We start from the raw sequence: 16,467 nt of genomic DNA, 5'->3' as shown, positions 1-16,467 counted from the left end.
AACCTCAACTGCCTGGAAACTACTAGAAATGACTCTGTGTACATGTCCTAAAAGATAACAGAGGAGAGTTCAGGGACAGCTGAAAAAAATGCCCATAGATGTCCATTTACCAGCAGCAGTATACATGGACTTACATAGAAACCTGTCAGTAACCTATAGATCGTTCAGTGAAAACAAATTCAGTGGGCCCTTTGCCTTGTTAAACAAGTCGATTCTATTAATATTTTTTTTTTTTATGCAGATATAACTCTGTTGTTTAATATACCATGTATATGAGCACTTTGGGTTCAAACTATGCCTTGTATTTGTGGGAAGGAGGTAGGGGAATCTTCAATAGCTTTGAAACACAGTTGCAATGTGGCTTATGCAGCTGAGAAGATCAGAAGCATTGCAATGTTCATGTCATGACCTGTCTGTCCTTATTTCCTCTGGGAAAGCAGTCAAATCTCCTATATACAGGACTGGGGCCATCATTGGCATCGAAAAGCAAGGTAATAATGTAAAACACCGCATAACTTATTTGCACTATATAAATGCCTGAAAAGCATAAAAAAAGTAAAACCAAAGGAGAGTGTACAGAATATCTGTCAAGCTTTTATGGCTGTCCCTGTTAGGGAAATCCACCCCTCTGTTTGTGTAGTTTACCATTATCACAAAAAAGAGAAAGAAAACCACAGATTTTTGGTTGTCTTCATAACGGTAGTAGAGGGAAAATTTTCCCGTGGGGACACCAGTTCTGGTGACCACCATGGATTCTTTGAAGGGATTTCCCCTGACTTCCTATTTTGGTTCTATGACAGGAAGTGAAGGGAAATCTCCACAATGGGACACAGATGGTAAAAATAAAACTGACAGGGGTTATAACCCTCCCATCCTCTATCTGAAATGAAAAACATTTTAGTTCTACTTTAATAATTAAAGTGGTTGTAAAGGCAGAAGGTGTTTTTTTTTTAATCTTAATGCATTCTGTGCAATAAAGTGTTACTAAACCCAGGAGCCTGCGTTCACTATATCTGGTCTTCCATGGTACACAGAACATGGAAATGCAATTATTTTAGTAAATATAAACGGTTAAATACATCTGCTCATCAGCAGTATATAGGAGTCTTGTGACTTGTATCAATGTCTGCTTTAGTTTGTAGGAGGAGTTTTCATTCTCCCCTGATCCTCTGTCTAGACAGTGCTGATTGGCCCTGAGCTGATCACATGCACTCCGACAAACCCCCTCCCCGCAAAACAAACAAAAACAACTCTCTAGCAATACACACCAAACTGGAGCATGCATAGCCTGACTCCTAATGCTCTGTTCTATCGAAAGATGGGTTGGAGATGGTTAAAGAAGAGGAGGATCAGAGAGACAGGATCACACAGACGTTATACACAATGCAGAGGATTAACAAGAGTATAACAAGTATGCTTTATGGCATATACACACTGATTTTACTGTTGTGGGTTTAGTAACACTTTAAGATAAAAAAGCCTCCCCCCCCCCAATACTTACCTGAGCCCATCTTGATCCAGGGATGTTGCATGAGGGACTCGGCTGTCCAGGACTCTCCCTCATTGGCTGAGACAGCTCCCGCTGTTGTCAATCAAAGTCAGTGAGCCAATGAGGAGTGAGAGGGGGCAGGGCTGGGCCATGGCTCCATGCCTGAATGGACACGCAGAGCTGCAGCTCAGCTCCGCTGCCCCTATAGCAAGCTGCTTGCTGTGGGGGGCATTCACCAGGAAGGGGGGACCAGGAGAGCCAAAGAGGGGCCTGAGAAAAGGAGGTTCTGGGCTTCTCTGTGCAAAACCACTTCACAGAGCAGGTAACTATAACATGTTTAAAGTGAAGGACCACCCTGAAAAACAAAAGTTCATAAAAAATTAGCAAAAAATCAGAAAAAAAAAATTAAATTTTTTTTTTTAAAACTTACCAGAAATGCCTGTTGCATATATACATATCTTCCTAATCTGCCTCTTCCTCCTCCGCGGTGATGTTCTGTCTTCTCTCCTCCGTGTGGTGTCTTCTGGGTAATGGGTTGTGCTGTGTTCTGGGAACTGTGTGTCCCAGAACACAGCGCGCCCCATTCACAAAGCACTGCGCGACTCGTGCATGCGCAGTAGGAAACGGACAGTGAAGCCGAAAGGCTCCACTGCCTGTTTCCCTTAGATAGAATGGCGGTGCCTGGACCCGAGAGCCGAGGGACGGGTCAACCTCGGGCGGCTGACATCGCGGGCACCCTGGACAGGTAAGTCTGCTTATTAAAAGTCAGCAGCTACAGTGTTTGCAGCTGCTGACTTTTAAAAATTTTTTTTTAAAGCTGGCCCTCCTCTTTAACTATTTTTAACGAAAAACAAAACAAAACAGACTTTAATATCACTTTAAAGTGGAAATTTACCCATAACAACTTGATAAAAATAATGTTCTTTAGTAAGAAATATACATTCTACAATAATAATTATGCGTCCAAAATTAGTGTTTGCTGCAAATTGTCTTCAGCATTGTTCCCTTTTCTTCTTACCAGTGGCTGCCATTTTGCTGAAGCCCAGAACCCCTGAAGAGCAGTAAACCTTTAGGTTGTCAGCAGATCAGCCTCTACAAATTCGGCACAGTGCCTAAAAATAGAGAGCAACTGAGCATGTGCAGAGCAGTGTGAGACAGCGTATTACTGGATTTTAAACAGTATAGGAATTTATTTTTTAACGTTTTACAGCTTGAGGTGATCTAGCAGGACTTAATTTTTAGACTAAAGTTACATTTTAATATTCTGCTGATATTTGCTGATATATCTTTAGGGCGGTCCTGTAAATGGCACCATTTCAATGATTTCTGCGGCTGTTTTATATTTTGTAATTACTAATCTTACCATCAATATTTTTGATGGCAAGACCAGTGATGTATCCAGTGATGTGTAATCTATGCAGCATATCACAGATCAGTGCTCATTAGTCTAATTGCAATATATCAAAGCTGAACCCTGAAACTTGAATTGCTTGTTAAAGGCATACACACACAAAAACACACACACTGTATTAATAAATGAGGCACCATAGAATGGCATTACTAACGTTTGGTTGAGTGTTCTTTTGGTGGGTTTGGCTGTAACAGCCATGCTTAGTTACTTTTGTTGGATTTTTCTGACCCATTTATATTAGTAGAACTTAGCTCTGTCAGCAGCATAGTTGCATTAGATTTCTTATTATGAGACCCTATAAACAAGGTGACACTCCTATAACTGGGGATGCCTATTCAATGTATTAAATGTGTTTAGTCTGTTTAGCGGGGAGGGCCAGTTCAAGAGTAAAGCTACACTAGATCAATGTGCTTACTGCTTTCCTTAGATATACAATGTGAAATGTGTTTACAACATTAGAATACCCGTATTTGCCGGCGTATAAGACGACTGGGCGTATAAGACGACCCCCTATTTTTCAAGTGAAAACATAGGTTTTGGGCAATACTCGCGGTATAAGACTACCCCCCTTCTGAGGCAACACCATTTAAAAAAAACATTAGAACGATTAAAAAATACAAAGCAAGAATGCCAATTACTCATCCGCCATGCTGTGTTATGTCATAAAGTAAATCAAACAATAATAACACAAACAGAGATCTATTGAATGCTACAACTCTGGAAAGTAGAATTTTTCACTAACCAAACCTATACCACTTTTGGGTTACTTTCTATGGGAATTGTCCACCAAAATGCATTTAATAACCCCTCTGTCATATGTCCCAGATTTACCTGTCCCTCTTGGGTGCCTGGGACTTCAAAGAAAAACAGCAGGATGTATAGTAGTAGGAGATCAGTGAATGGATTTACCCAGGGAAGTATGGTGAGCGGTGTATTATTTTAATGAATACAACGCCTGCTTGGATTGGCAGAGGCTGTAGCATCACCAGCCCTTGCCTCTCTCTCTCTCTCTCAAAGCCAATCCGAGCAGGCTACTCTATGTAGCCTGCTTGGATTGGCAGAGGTTGCTACTCCAATCCAAGCAGGCTCTGTATTCATTAATAGAATACATTGCTCGCCGGGATTGGCTCAACGGCGTATACTGTTTGTAGTTGAAGCCACATACAGTATTAGCAGAGATTTGGGGGCTGACATCCATCAGGCAGCATTGTATACCTGTATACCCGGCGTATAAGACGACCCCCGATTTTTGGACATTTTTTTTAAGTGTAAAAGGTAGTCTTATACGCCAGCAAATACAGTAGTTTAAACTGCCAACAGGATTACTGGGCCTGTTACAGCACATATTGCAAGCAATCAGCTTGGACATATTGTTTTAAAAGTGAAATATTGGTTCTATGCTGTGCATTTTGAAGTAAAATATGGTGCACAACTGTGTGACTCTAGCTTGTGCTTTTGCTTTTACAATAATTGTGTATATTAATAAAAATAAAGTGCTGAGAAATATACAGTTCAATAACATGTAATCAGTAACTAAAAAAGTGTAGTTCTTTTTGGTTAAACTCTATGCATCATAATTGGTCATGTGTCACGTAAGAATCCATGGAGCAGATGGAGCTTGACAAGAAGTACCCATCTCTGATTATAAGTCTGTGAAGAGTGTTTCCATTATCTGGGAGACATACCGGTAATTCAAATGGCTTTTTATTTCAGTATTTTCTTACACTGTATCTCAAAAAGAGGAAATGGAGACTCGTGCTAAGTCTTTGCAGCGCATTAAACACGTCCAACATGGAGCATTTATAATGTGAATCTCATTTACCTAAGTCTGCCAATTGCTCATGACAGGAACCAATGAGCTTTATAAATATGTGACTGTCACCTTTTAAACTCACAAAGGAGGTAAAGAAAGTATGAGGTAGTCCAACAACAGGCTTACCTGGCTTATGGGCCGTGTAGTCCCTTTCTGGGCTGATATGCCAATAGGTCTTCCTCTGCTGTTCCCAAAGCTCTGCCATCAGTCCTAGTCGTGGTATTATCATCATAAGCACATGTTACCACTGGGATTTGACATGTTTTAACCACTGCATACAGTTCTAGAAATGTTAGTGTTCAACCGGATTTGCAGGGAAAATAAAAAGTTAATGGAAGAATTATCCTTTCCTGGCATGACTGATATTTATGGAGACTCAGTGGTCTGGTCTGCACTTGCGGAGGTGGCGGTGTAGGTGTTCTGTTAATTTAGATAATACACTCTCGAAGGGCCATTTAACAGATTATGTGATGTTTTCTCTCCATCTGTGACTTTTCAACATGTGACAAAGGTCTCTCAAACCACGGGTATTGGGAATACAATTATGATTAGCTTTTATAGGGTTTGAAGGTTGGCACCTATGTATTGTTAAAGCTTTTGCATATGACACAAAAAAGTGTTAATGTAGAATATTTATTATGCTGATAAAAAGGGAAAGTGTATTTTTTTGCTGAACAAAGGAGCATCAGTCAGCTTATGCCGTAAAAGCAGTCAAGAGATTGAAAGGCACATTTATTCACAAAGTTTATTACACAAGTATTGCTCATTTCAGTTAATGAATAAAATACAGGTTAATGCTGATAATACACAACATGGTACTTTCCACCACAGTGTAAACTAGATTGTTGTGATAAGGTTAAATTATAACTGTGCCCTTATGTTTACCTCTTGCTAAGTATCCTAAATTAATTTTTTAATGAGGAAGAAACACTTTTTTAAATTATTGAATGTTCTTTTCATGTTTTTATAACTACAGTCATATCATCACCCAATTTAGGAACCATGACCCTTACCAGGCACCTAGTATGTGCATGCCTAAGTTTCATAATCTGCTTAGTATTTAAACATTTTGTGTCTCTTTCATTACCAAGCAACACGACGAGCAAATGTGTCATCACTAATTATCGTGGTGAGTGTTGGTAAATGTTAGATGAACAATTGCAGTTTTTTAATTATGGGCCAGAGCTGTCCATAGTGCTGATCTTGTGTTTTTCAAAATATCGGCTCTTGGAGAGTTGATTTTTTTTTATTAACTTCTTTTTTTTATTCAAAAATAAAATAAAAGAAGAAAATTGAGCCAACACCCTTCCAAAGCTACTGCAGGTTAATCCTTCCATACTTTTCAGCCTTACTAGGAAACAGTTATACACACAATGACATCTTGAGGTTCCCTGTGACATCATAGGTTTTATATCATATTTGGAACAAAAGGTTAAGAAGAATGACGTCTTACATTATACCTAATATGTTTTTTAGAGACCAATTAATCTACCAGTATACAGTATGAAATGCAGACATGCAGAATTCCAAGGCTCTAGTGAAGCAAGACAATAACCCTAACCACTAGGTATGCCTTTTAAGCAATAAACAACTCCTATATAAATGGTTTATAAAGACCTATTGGCTGCTTTGGTAAATGTGAAAGAATATGCACAGTGCAGTAATGTGGGAAACCGATTTTTCTTCTCTTATCTGACCCCAGTGAACTGAAATATGATAGACTACTTAGGTTAATGCATTTTATATATTACCATTCCTTTACTAAATAACTTTAAAAGTGTTTAGTGTGAATTGCCTCCCAGTGTAAAAGTATTGTAAAATCAGTAGATTTCTTTTTTATTAAAGCTGAGATGTTTAGGCAGACATCAAAATAAAAGGATTTGTACTTCTGTCCATCTAGTTCTCATGGACAGAGCCCATTTACACCAGATGCAATGGGATACATTATTGACTGCCCTCCAACTGCATAGATAGTCCAAAATCCAGGTTATCCTATGGGCAAAGTTCACACTTGCAGTGCAGTGCAGTAAGACCCATTTCACACTGGGGTGCTTTGCAGGCAATACAGCGCTAGAAATAGCAGTGCGACTATACTGCCGGAATAGCCCTTTGTTGGCCCCTAGCGGGGGGTAAAAGCACCCCGCTATCGATCGAATAGCGCCGCAAAATTGTCAGTAAAGCACCACTAAAAATGGCGGCGTTTTAACTCCGGCGCACCCACCACCCCAGTGTAAAAGGGGCCTTAGAAGGAAAAAGTCGGAAGTGACCTTTAAGGAAATGCAAGCTTAGGAAAAATACACTGCAAATGCATGTCAAATGCATGTTTGCATGTGCAAAAAACATGCAGTAAACACAGTTTCTGGTGTGAATGGGCCCTTAGTGAGGAGTAAAAGGAAGAGACAGATATTTTATTATTTTTATGATTTATAATCTGCAGTTAGATCATTTAAATGTCAGGAATTGCCCCATTAACTACCAGAAACTTCAACTATACATACAGAATACACCTGGGTGCAGGTCCCCATGTGCAGTCATCACATGTGGTACAATGTGGTGTATGATTTGTAGACACACTACTCTCTTCTCAGGGGAAGTAGATTACAAGAAAACAGTCCTATGAGGTTACAATTTCCCTACAGTCCAAATTTTTCCTGCAAACGTCATGCAGCTTCCTTTATAGGCTAAATTCCTCATCTGCCTTCATCAGGAATGTATCTCTTCACATACCCTCAGTGTGTACGTGATGGATCTTTAGGACTAGTGTGTCTATCTCCAGGGGAAATTCTGATGGTGCGTGTCAGGCAGGCACACAGCATCCTTAAAAAGGATCATTATTTCCAGTCCCTGGATGAGTTATCTGTCCTGTAGTAATAAATGGGTTAAATTATATCCCAAGCCCCAGGGCTGCTGTTAGAAATCACGGGGCCCCGTACAGCTTACCTAACAGGGCCCCTCTAAAAACTATCAAATCAATATTTCCGCTAAAAATACACAAAAATTATCATTAGTGGACACAAACACAGCATAACGTACAAACGTATGTGGGGGAACAGAAGGGTACAATGGGGGGGGGGGTGCAGGATGGCATGGTACAGTAGTTAGGACAGTACAGTACAGGGAGTCACAGAAGAAGGGGGACAGGAAGGTACGGTACGGGGGGGGGGGGGCAGGAGGGCACAGTAAGTCAGTAAGTGGTTAGGAGGGTACAGTACAGGGGAAGGGTAAGTGGACCCAGTACAGGGGGCAGGAGGGTACAGTATAGGGAACAGTGTAGGAACAGTAATGTATTATACGGACTCCTGAAGAAGAGCTGTGCAGGGAAGCTGACATTGCAGATTCTGACAGGCTGCCACTGGGCTAAATCTACAAATGGAAGACCAACTCCCCCTCTACCTTCCCCTCCAGAGTTTCTGGCTTTCTTCTGGTGCTTTGCAGTGGTTAAGGAAGAACCCCAAGGTGGGGCATCTTGTTAATGCTGCTGCTTGTGTGGGTGGGATGTGTACTGTGCCAATCACATAGGATGAATAGGAGTGGAGAGTCAGCAGGGATTGGCATGGTACACATCCCACACAAGCAGCAGCAGTAATAGGTTGCTCCACTTCAGGGTTCTTCCTTAACCCTGAATAAAATGGGGGAGGGGTGGAGATGGGAATCATGGGGTGAGGAAGGAGGAGGGGGGTGGACGTGGGTAGAAGATGGGGCATGGGCAGAGAAGAACTGGAGTGAGACTAGGGGAATTCTGGTCTGTATAGGGATAAAAAAAGGAGGAGGATTTGTAATAGAAGGAGGGGAGGTATGTGGATGGGGTGGAGGGGACTGGAGAGGGATGGCAGGGATGAGCATGGGGAATACTGTTGGCTGGTGAGGAATAGCCACAGTATAATAAAATCAAATAGGTTGTCTGTTAGGGAGGGGTAGAGGGTGAGATTCCATTAACTAGTAAAGATTCAGTGTTGGGGGTGTGCAGGGTGGGGGATTCCAGCCAGTTATAGTGTTTGTGTATGAGGGGGGCACACACCTGTGTGAATGTGCAGTGTCTGCAGAGAAGAAGACTGGGAGGGGAAGGGGATTGAGGGACTATTGTTTGTAAAGTGTCCAGAAAAGAATGTCTGGACGGTTGGAGAAAAGGCTAAAAATGAGCAGGGAGTGAGCAGCGATGGTTAACAAGATGTGGGAGAAGAGCCCTGTGACAGGAAGAGATGGGTCTGTGTGAGAATGAAACGAAAGCAGGACAAGATAGTGGCTGAGGCGGGAGGAAGATGTAGGGAGGGAGACATACATTAGGACAGCTGGACACAAGATATATTATAGAACTGACCTGAGAACCAGCCAAAGCGAGGGGAACTTGTTACCAGAGTAGAGAGTACTACTGGGAGCAGTGGGAGGCAATTTCTAGCCCCCCCCCCCCCCATGCACCAAGGACGGAGGACCCCTGGGCAGTTCTCAGAGGTGCCTGTGTCTTAAGACAGCCTCAGGAAGGGGCCGTAAATCACATATCCACCGGCACTTCCCCCGTTCTCAGTGTCCTGACACATCTCTCTGTTTTCCATGAGAGAAAAACAGGCAGCGCTGCTTTCAGATGCATCTAGCAGCTGAAAACCGACAGGAGGGAGAGAAATCGGATTTCAGCTGCTAGATGCATCCTTTCTGTATTCGTCAATCCGCACCGATCTGCCTCCTGTCCGGGCCCCTGTGTGTGTGTGGGCCCCGTACAGAAGGACCGGTGGTCCCCCCCTATCAGCGGCCCTGCCAAGCCCAGTTACCTTCTGCATCCTTTCCTTCACCCTGCACTAATACCACCCCCTCCTCACAACTGACATCTGGTGCTAGGACTGGGCTATCAACTCGACATCCCTTTGTTTTGTGTCTTTTCGTAAATTTTTATTTTTTTTATATTTTTCATGAATAAAAATAGATTGCAATACGATTATAACATTTGTGTAGTTATTGATATGAGTTTGGCTTCTGTCCTGGCTGAACAAATTATTATTATTTTTTTTTTTGTGTTAACAGTTATGTCTTTTTACTTTATATTTTTCTAAAATAACATTTAAAGTCATTTTTTTTTCTGAAAATGTTAATCTGCACATTTGTCAAATTGCAAAATATTTCTCATTTTCTACCCACCTTTGAATTTGTTTTATCCTTTCTGATTCCTTGTGGTCTCTTTATGACATCATCTAGAAGGAAAGCTGTCAGAATGCTAAAGACCTGTATCCCAACCCAAGGCCCTTATGGAAGCAGATATTATCTCTGGGTTTTCTAGCTACTGGGCAGCATACTAGTTCCAGAGCTCTGAAGCTTGACCTATTCAGCCTCAGTGGAACTGACATAACTGCCCCAAAGCTCGTATGGTACCTGGAAGTGAAATAAGAAAATCTATAGGAGATGTTAGAGACAGGTCTCCCTTAAAGTGCAGCAGCTTCAGGCAGATGGCTCAATGAGGATGGGATTCAAACCCATGCATGCAGAGCACAATGGATTAGCAGTCCATCGCCTTAACCACTCAGCCACCTCATCTATGGGACAGCTGTCATTCATGAAAAAGAAAAAATAAGTGCCGCTGTCATTCATGCAAAAGAAAGGTCTAGATTTGCCCCCAACAACATTTATTGTGCTGTACCCTATGACCACAGATCATTGTGGCTTTACAGTTGCATACACCTCATGATAGCGATCTACAAATACCTCCATGGGGACCCAGTATAGGGAAAAAACAATTCATTCCCAGGGAGTGTATGAGGACATGGGGCCACATTGAGACTGGAGGGGAAGCGGTTTAACCTTAAACTGCTCAGGAGGTTCTTCACTGTCAGTGCAATAAGGATGTGGAACTCTCCCACAATTGGTAATGGCTGCGGGAAGTATGGATATTTTTAAAAGACTCTTGGATGTACCAGTATATCTGAAAAAACACAACATACAGGGATATGGGAAATGATTATAGACACTGACACACGTACACCTACACAGGTTTAACTGGATGGACTATTGTCTTTTTTCAGCCTTACCTACTTTGTAACTATATAAATAAATATGTAATAAAAATGTAAAGTAAATCAATGTTTTTTTTTAGATTTGATAGAGTGGTGAGGAATTAGAACTACTGTCATGTTTTCATTGCTGTCCATGTTCCCGGTCATCCTCTTGGCTTGTTCTGGTCACCGGGAATAAAAGTAAGCGTAAATCTAAAATTTTCAGTTGCCACCAGAACAGAAATAGAGGAGACATCTTCCAATGGAGACACTTGCTCCTGTGACAACTGTCCAAGAGAAAAATTCCCTCACAGTTGAAAGATAACCTCTTCCTGTAATGCCCCATACACACGGACGGAAAAAGTCCAATCGGATTATGTTGTTGGAAAATCCGATTGTATGTGGGCTCTATCTGTCTTTTTCCGTCTGATTTTCCGATGCACAAAGTTTGAGAGCAGGATTTAAAATTTTCTGACAACAAAATCCGACCGTGTGTAGACAATTCCGAAGTGCCACGCATGCTCAGAATAAACTAAGAGACAAAAGCTATTGGCTACTGGCCCATTTATACTCCCGACGTACGTGTTTGACGTCAACTCGTTCCGAACAATCAGATTTTCTAACAACTTTGTGCGACCGTGTGTATGCAAGTTTGGCCCAAAATCCTTTGGAAAAAATCAGACGGATTAAGTAAGGGGAAATATTTTGAACATGGCACAGATGGCAAAAAATACTGACAGTGGTTTTAATGGTTTCCTACTCAAACTATTTGGCTTTAGTTATACTTTAACCAAGTGGTGGAACTACCACCATAGCATCCCACGCTGTTGCTATTAGACCAGGGGCTGGTAGAGGCTCAGTCAGGAGACCGGAAGGTGTGTGAATAGTAATGGCCCCTCCTAAATGGTAGCAGTCCAGAGCATGGCTGGCCAGTGCCATATCACCTTCCCTAACAAATGGCCCCAGAAACAGTATTGCTGGAGCTCCTGATTGACCCCAAACACAGCAGCTGTGACTTTTACTGTCCCACTGCCCATTGCTGTGATTACGTAGCAGAATCCTGCCTCCCCAAACTCCAGCAAGTTTACTCTGTAGACAGAGTTCAATGCTTGATAGAAAACTTTCACAGTGGGAATTTGGAAGGAAGAGGAGAAGCAGCAGGAAGAGAGTGGTGAGGCATACAGCAAAGGGGCACAATAAAAGTGTCTCCACAACCGCACTGTTATATGGGACTCAGATCATTCATTTTCTTTTACTCTGCATTCTCATTCTAACTTAAGTGTACAAAAATGGGCAATCTATGAATACATGAGTAGGTATCATACAGTGAAGTGGTCAGTGTATCATATGTAATGATACAATTTACTGTGTAGAATAGTCAGGAACATGTTAAGTCCAGTAAGTGAACAGAGTGAAGTATCAGCAGAAGGTAACACACAGTAAGGGGTACAATGAAGCATTCAGAAGTATGTAATGTACAATACAGCACAGAGAGTGGAGCAGTCAGAAGTACTGTGCCATTAAAAAGTATTCATACCCCTTGAGATTTTTCAACATTTTGTCATATTACAAACAAACACGTAAATGTATTTTATTGGGATTTTATGTGATAAACCAACATAAGTGGCACATAATTGTGAAGTAGAAGGAAAATGGAAAATGGTTTTCAAAATTTGTCAGAAGGTGCTCTGGTCAGATGAGGTCAAAATTGAACTTTTTGGCCTAAAAGCAAAATGCTAAGTGTAGTGGAAAACTAACATTGCACATCACCCTGAACACACTATCCTAACCGTGGAACATAGTGGTGGCAGCATCATGTTGTGGGGATGCTTTTCTTGAGCAGGGACAAGGAAGCTGGTCAGAGTTGATGGAAAGATGGCTGGAGCCAAATGCAGGGCAATCTTATGTCGTGTACACACGACCAGACTTTCCGGCAGACTAGGTCCGACGATCTTCCCGATGGACTTTCGGCAGAGTTCTGATGGACTTTCCAAATGAACGGACTTTGCCACACAAGTTCAATAGCCAGTAGCCAATAGCTTCCCTTGCGTCGTATTTGGTCCGTCGGACCAGCACACAGGCGAATGCTTATCCCAATAGGAATTGAGTCCTCGGACAGATATTTCTAGGTCCGTCAGATTTTTTTAATGAAAAACGATCGGATTAGCCCACACACGATTGGATTGTCCGACAGACTGATTCCGTTGGGCCTAGTCTGCCGGAAAGTCTGGTCGTGTGTATGCGGCATTAGAAGAAAACCTGTTAGATTCTGCAAAAGACTTCAGACTGGGGCAGAGGTTCACCTTCCAGCAGGACAACAACCCTAAACATACAGGCAGAGCTACAATAGAATGGTTCAGATCAAAGAATATTCATGTGTTAGAATGGCCCAGTCAAAGTCTAGACCTAAATCCAATTGAGCATTTGTGACATGACTTGAAAATAGCTGTTCTCGGACTCTCTCCACCCAGTCTGACAGAACTTGAGCTATTATGCAAAGAAGTATAGGCAAAAATGTCACTCTCTAGATGTGCAAAGCTGGTAGAGACATATCCATAAAGACTTCCAGCGAAAGGTGGTTCTACAATGTATTGACTCTGGGCATCTGAATAGAAATGCATGCACACTTTTCACATATTTATTTGTAAAAAAAATTGAAAACCATTTATAATTTTTCTTCCACTTTACAATTATGTGCCACTTTGTGTTGGTCTATCACATAAAATCCCAATAAAATAAATTTTAAGTTTTTGGTTGTAACATGACAAAATCTGGAACATTTCAAGAGGTATGAATACTTTTTCATGGCACTGTATGTAATGTACAGTAGAGTGGAGAGGTTAAGAGTACAGTATATAAGGTACAGTGCAGAGCACACTTCCTCATTTTGGACCCCGCATTGTACGTTTCATATTCCACACCACCCTGTTATGTACACTGTGTTGTACATTCCACACCTCTTTGTTCTGTACACTCTCTTGTGCATTCCCCATTCCGCACCACCTTGTTCTGTACACTGTGTTGTACATTCCACACCTCTTTGTTTTGTACACTCTCTTGTACATTACCCATTCCACACCGCCTTGTTCTGTACACTGTCTTGTACATTACACACCGCTTTGTTCTGTACACTGTCTTGTACATTCCCCATTCCACACCACCTTGTTCTGTACACTGTGTTGCACATTCCACACCGCTTTGTTCTGTACACTGTGTTGTACATTCCACACCGCCTTGTTCTGTACACTGTGTTGTACATTCCACACCGCTTTGTTCTGTACACTGTCTTGTACATTCCCCATTCCACACCGCCTTGTTCTGTACACTGTCTTGTACATTCCCCATGCCACACCGCCTTGTTCTGTACACTGTCTTGTACATTTCCCATTCCACACCGCCTTGTTCTGTACACTGTCTTGTACATTCCCCATGCCACACCGCCTTGTTCTGTACACTGTCTTGTACATTCCCCATGCCATACCGCCTTGTTCTGTACACTGTCTTGTACATTCCCCATGCCACACCGCCTTGTTCTGTACACTGTCTTGTACATTCCCCATGCCACACCGCCTTGTTCTGTACACTGTCTTGTACATTTCCCATTCCACACCGCCTTGTTCTGTACACTGTCTTGTACATTCCCCATGCCACACCGCCTTGTTCTGTACACTGTCTTGTACATTCCCCATGCCATACCGCCTTGTTCTGTACACTGTCTTGTACATTTCCCATTCCACACCGCCTTGTTCTGTACACTGTCTTGTACATTCCCCATGCCACACCGCCTTGTTATGTACACTGTGTTGTACATTCCCCATGCCACACCGCCTTGTTCTGTACACTGTGTTGTACATTCCACACTGCCTTGTTCTGTACACTGTGTTGCACATTCCACACCGCTTTGTTCTGTACACTGTGTTGTACATTCCCCATTCCACACTACCTTGTTCTGTACACTGTGTTGCACATTCCACACCACTTTGTTCTGTACACTGTGTTGTACATTCCACACCGCTTTGTTCTGTACACTGTCTTGTACATTCCCCATTCCACACCGCCTTGTTCTGTATACTGTGTTGTACATTCCACACTGCTTTGTTCTGTACACTGTGTTGTACATTCCCCATTCCATAGCACCTTGTTCTGTACACTGTATTGTACATTCCACACTGCTTTGTTCTGTACACTCTCTTGTGCATTCCCCATTCCACACAGCCTTGTTCTGTACACTGTGTTGTACATTCCCCATTCCACACAGCCTTGTTCTGTATACTGGGGGTTATTTACGAAAGGCAAATCCACTTTGCACTGCAAGTGCACTTGGAAGTGCCGTCACTCTAAAGCTAAGGGGTAGAACTGAAATGAGTGGAAGCTCTGCTGATTTTATCATCCAATCATGTGCAAGCTAAAATGCTGTTTTTTATTTTCCTTGCATGACCCCCTCGCATCTACAGCGACTTTACTTCCAAGTGCACTTGCAGTGCAAAGTGGATTTTCCTTTAGTAAATAACCACCACTGTGTTGTACAACCCTTATTTCACATTGCCCCATTCTGCGCACTGCGTTGTCACAGCTGACACTACTAATGGCTATTTAGAGATATCTCTGGGGCCTCATCAAATTTTTGCTGCTCTTACACCTCTGACAGTGTAGGTGGTCGATCCAGGCTATACAATTGGAATTGTTTCAAATCATGTTACACCCCTGCTTTATCCTAGGTTTAAAGCTCTATGAATTGAGCCTAATGTCAGTTATTTTAAGTACTGGATACTTGTGTACAGTATTTCACAGAGTGCAGTAACACAGAAACCAATCAGTATTTATCTTCTACTTGTCTGACTCTAGTAAACTAAAATCTAGTTGGTTGCTTTAAATACAGCTCTTGGCAGTTTATTACTGGTATTGTCTCTGGTTTATAAGCTGGTCATAAGCGATATATGACAGCTGAATTGAGCATGGGCGATGTGACTGCCAAATTAACATTTCCCTGTGCCATGTGTGTGTCCCATGTTGCCAAAGAGTGCATATTTATGCACTTAACAGACACTACTAGACATTTTGATTGGCTGCTAAAGTTCAACCGTTCCTATCCTATAAAATCAAATGATTATCTATTGAATTGTACATTGTTACCACTAAAAGTTACTAGTGACGCAAAAGATTTTGAACAGTTTTTTACCCCGTATTCCTGATTCATATTCCTGATACACTATATTGCCAAAAGTATTGGAATGCCTGCCTTTACACACACATGAACTTTAATGGCATTCCAGTCTTGCTCCGTAGGGTTATTTAGTTGGCCCACCCTTTGCAGCTATAACAGCTTCAACTTTTCTGGGAAGGATGCCCACAAGGCTTAGGAGTTTGTCAGTGGGAATGTTTGCCAATTCTTCTAGAAGCGCATTTTTGAGGTCAGGCACTGATGTTGGATGAGAAGGCCTCTCCACTCTAATTCATGCCAAAGGTGTTCTATTGGGTTGAGGTCAGGACTCTGTGCAGGCCAGTCAAGTTCCTCCACCCCAAAGTTGCTCATCCCTGTCTTTATGGACCTTGTTTGTGCACTGGTGCGCAGACATGTTGGAATAGGAAGGGGCAATCCCCAAACTCTTCCCACAAAGTTGGGAGCATAAAATTGTCCAAAATGTCTTGGTATGCTGACGCCTTCAGAGTTCCCTTCGCTGGAACTAAGGGGCCAAGCCCAACCCCTGAAAAACAACCCCACATCATAACCCCAAATGATTTGGAGGGGTGACCCAATACTTTTGGCAATATAGCGTGG

The 16,467-nt window shown here is 42.1% G+C and overlaps 1 protein-coding gene and 1 non-coding gene across 3 annotated transcripts in view; one reads left to right on the top strand and one right to left on the bottom strand.

Annotated features, from left to right (window-relative positions):
• The window catches only part of NOL4 (nucleolar protein 4), a 389,605-nt gene that overhangs the window by 98,800 nt on the left and 274,338 nt on the right, over positions 1-16,467 (top strand). The gene's annotated exons all lie outside the window — the stretch shown is intronic.
• Positions 10,152-10,233, bottom strand: TRNAS-GCU (transfer RNA serine (anticodon GCU)). Its single transcript has one exon. It is a non-coding gene; the product is annotated as a tRNA-Ser (tRNA).

This window comes from Lithobates pipiens, unplaced genomic scaffold, assembly GCF_037356315.1.
Source record: "Lithobates pipiens isolate NorthernLeopardFrog02 unplaced genomic scaffold, aLitPip1_a1.2 Scaffold_19, whole genome shotgun sequence".
Classification (NCBI taxonomy): domain Eukaryota; kingdom Metazoa; phylum Chordata; class Amphibia; order Anura; family Ranidae; genus Lithobates; species Lithobates pipiens.
This window is presented reverse-complemented; position numbering and strand designations above follow the sequence as displayed.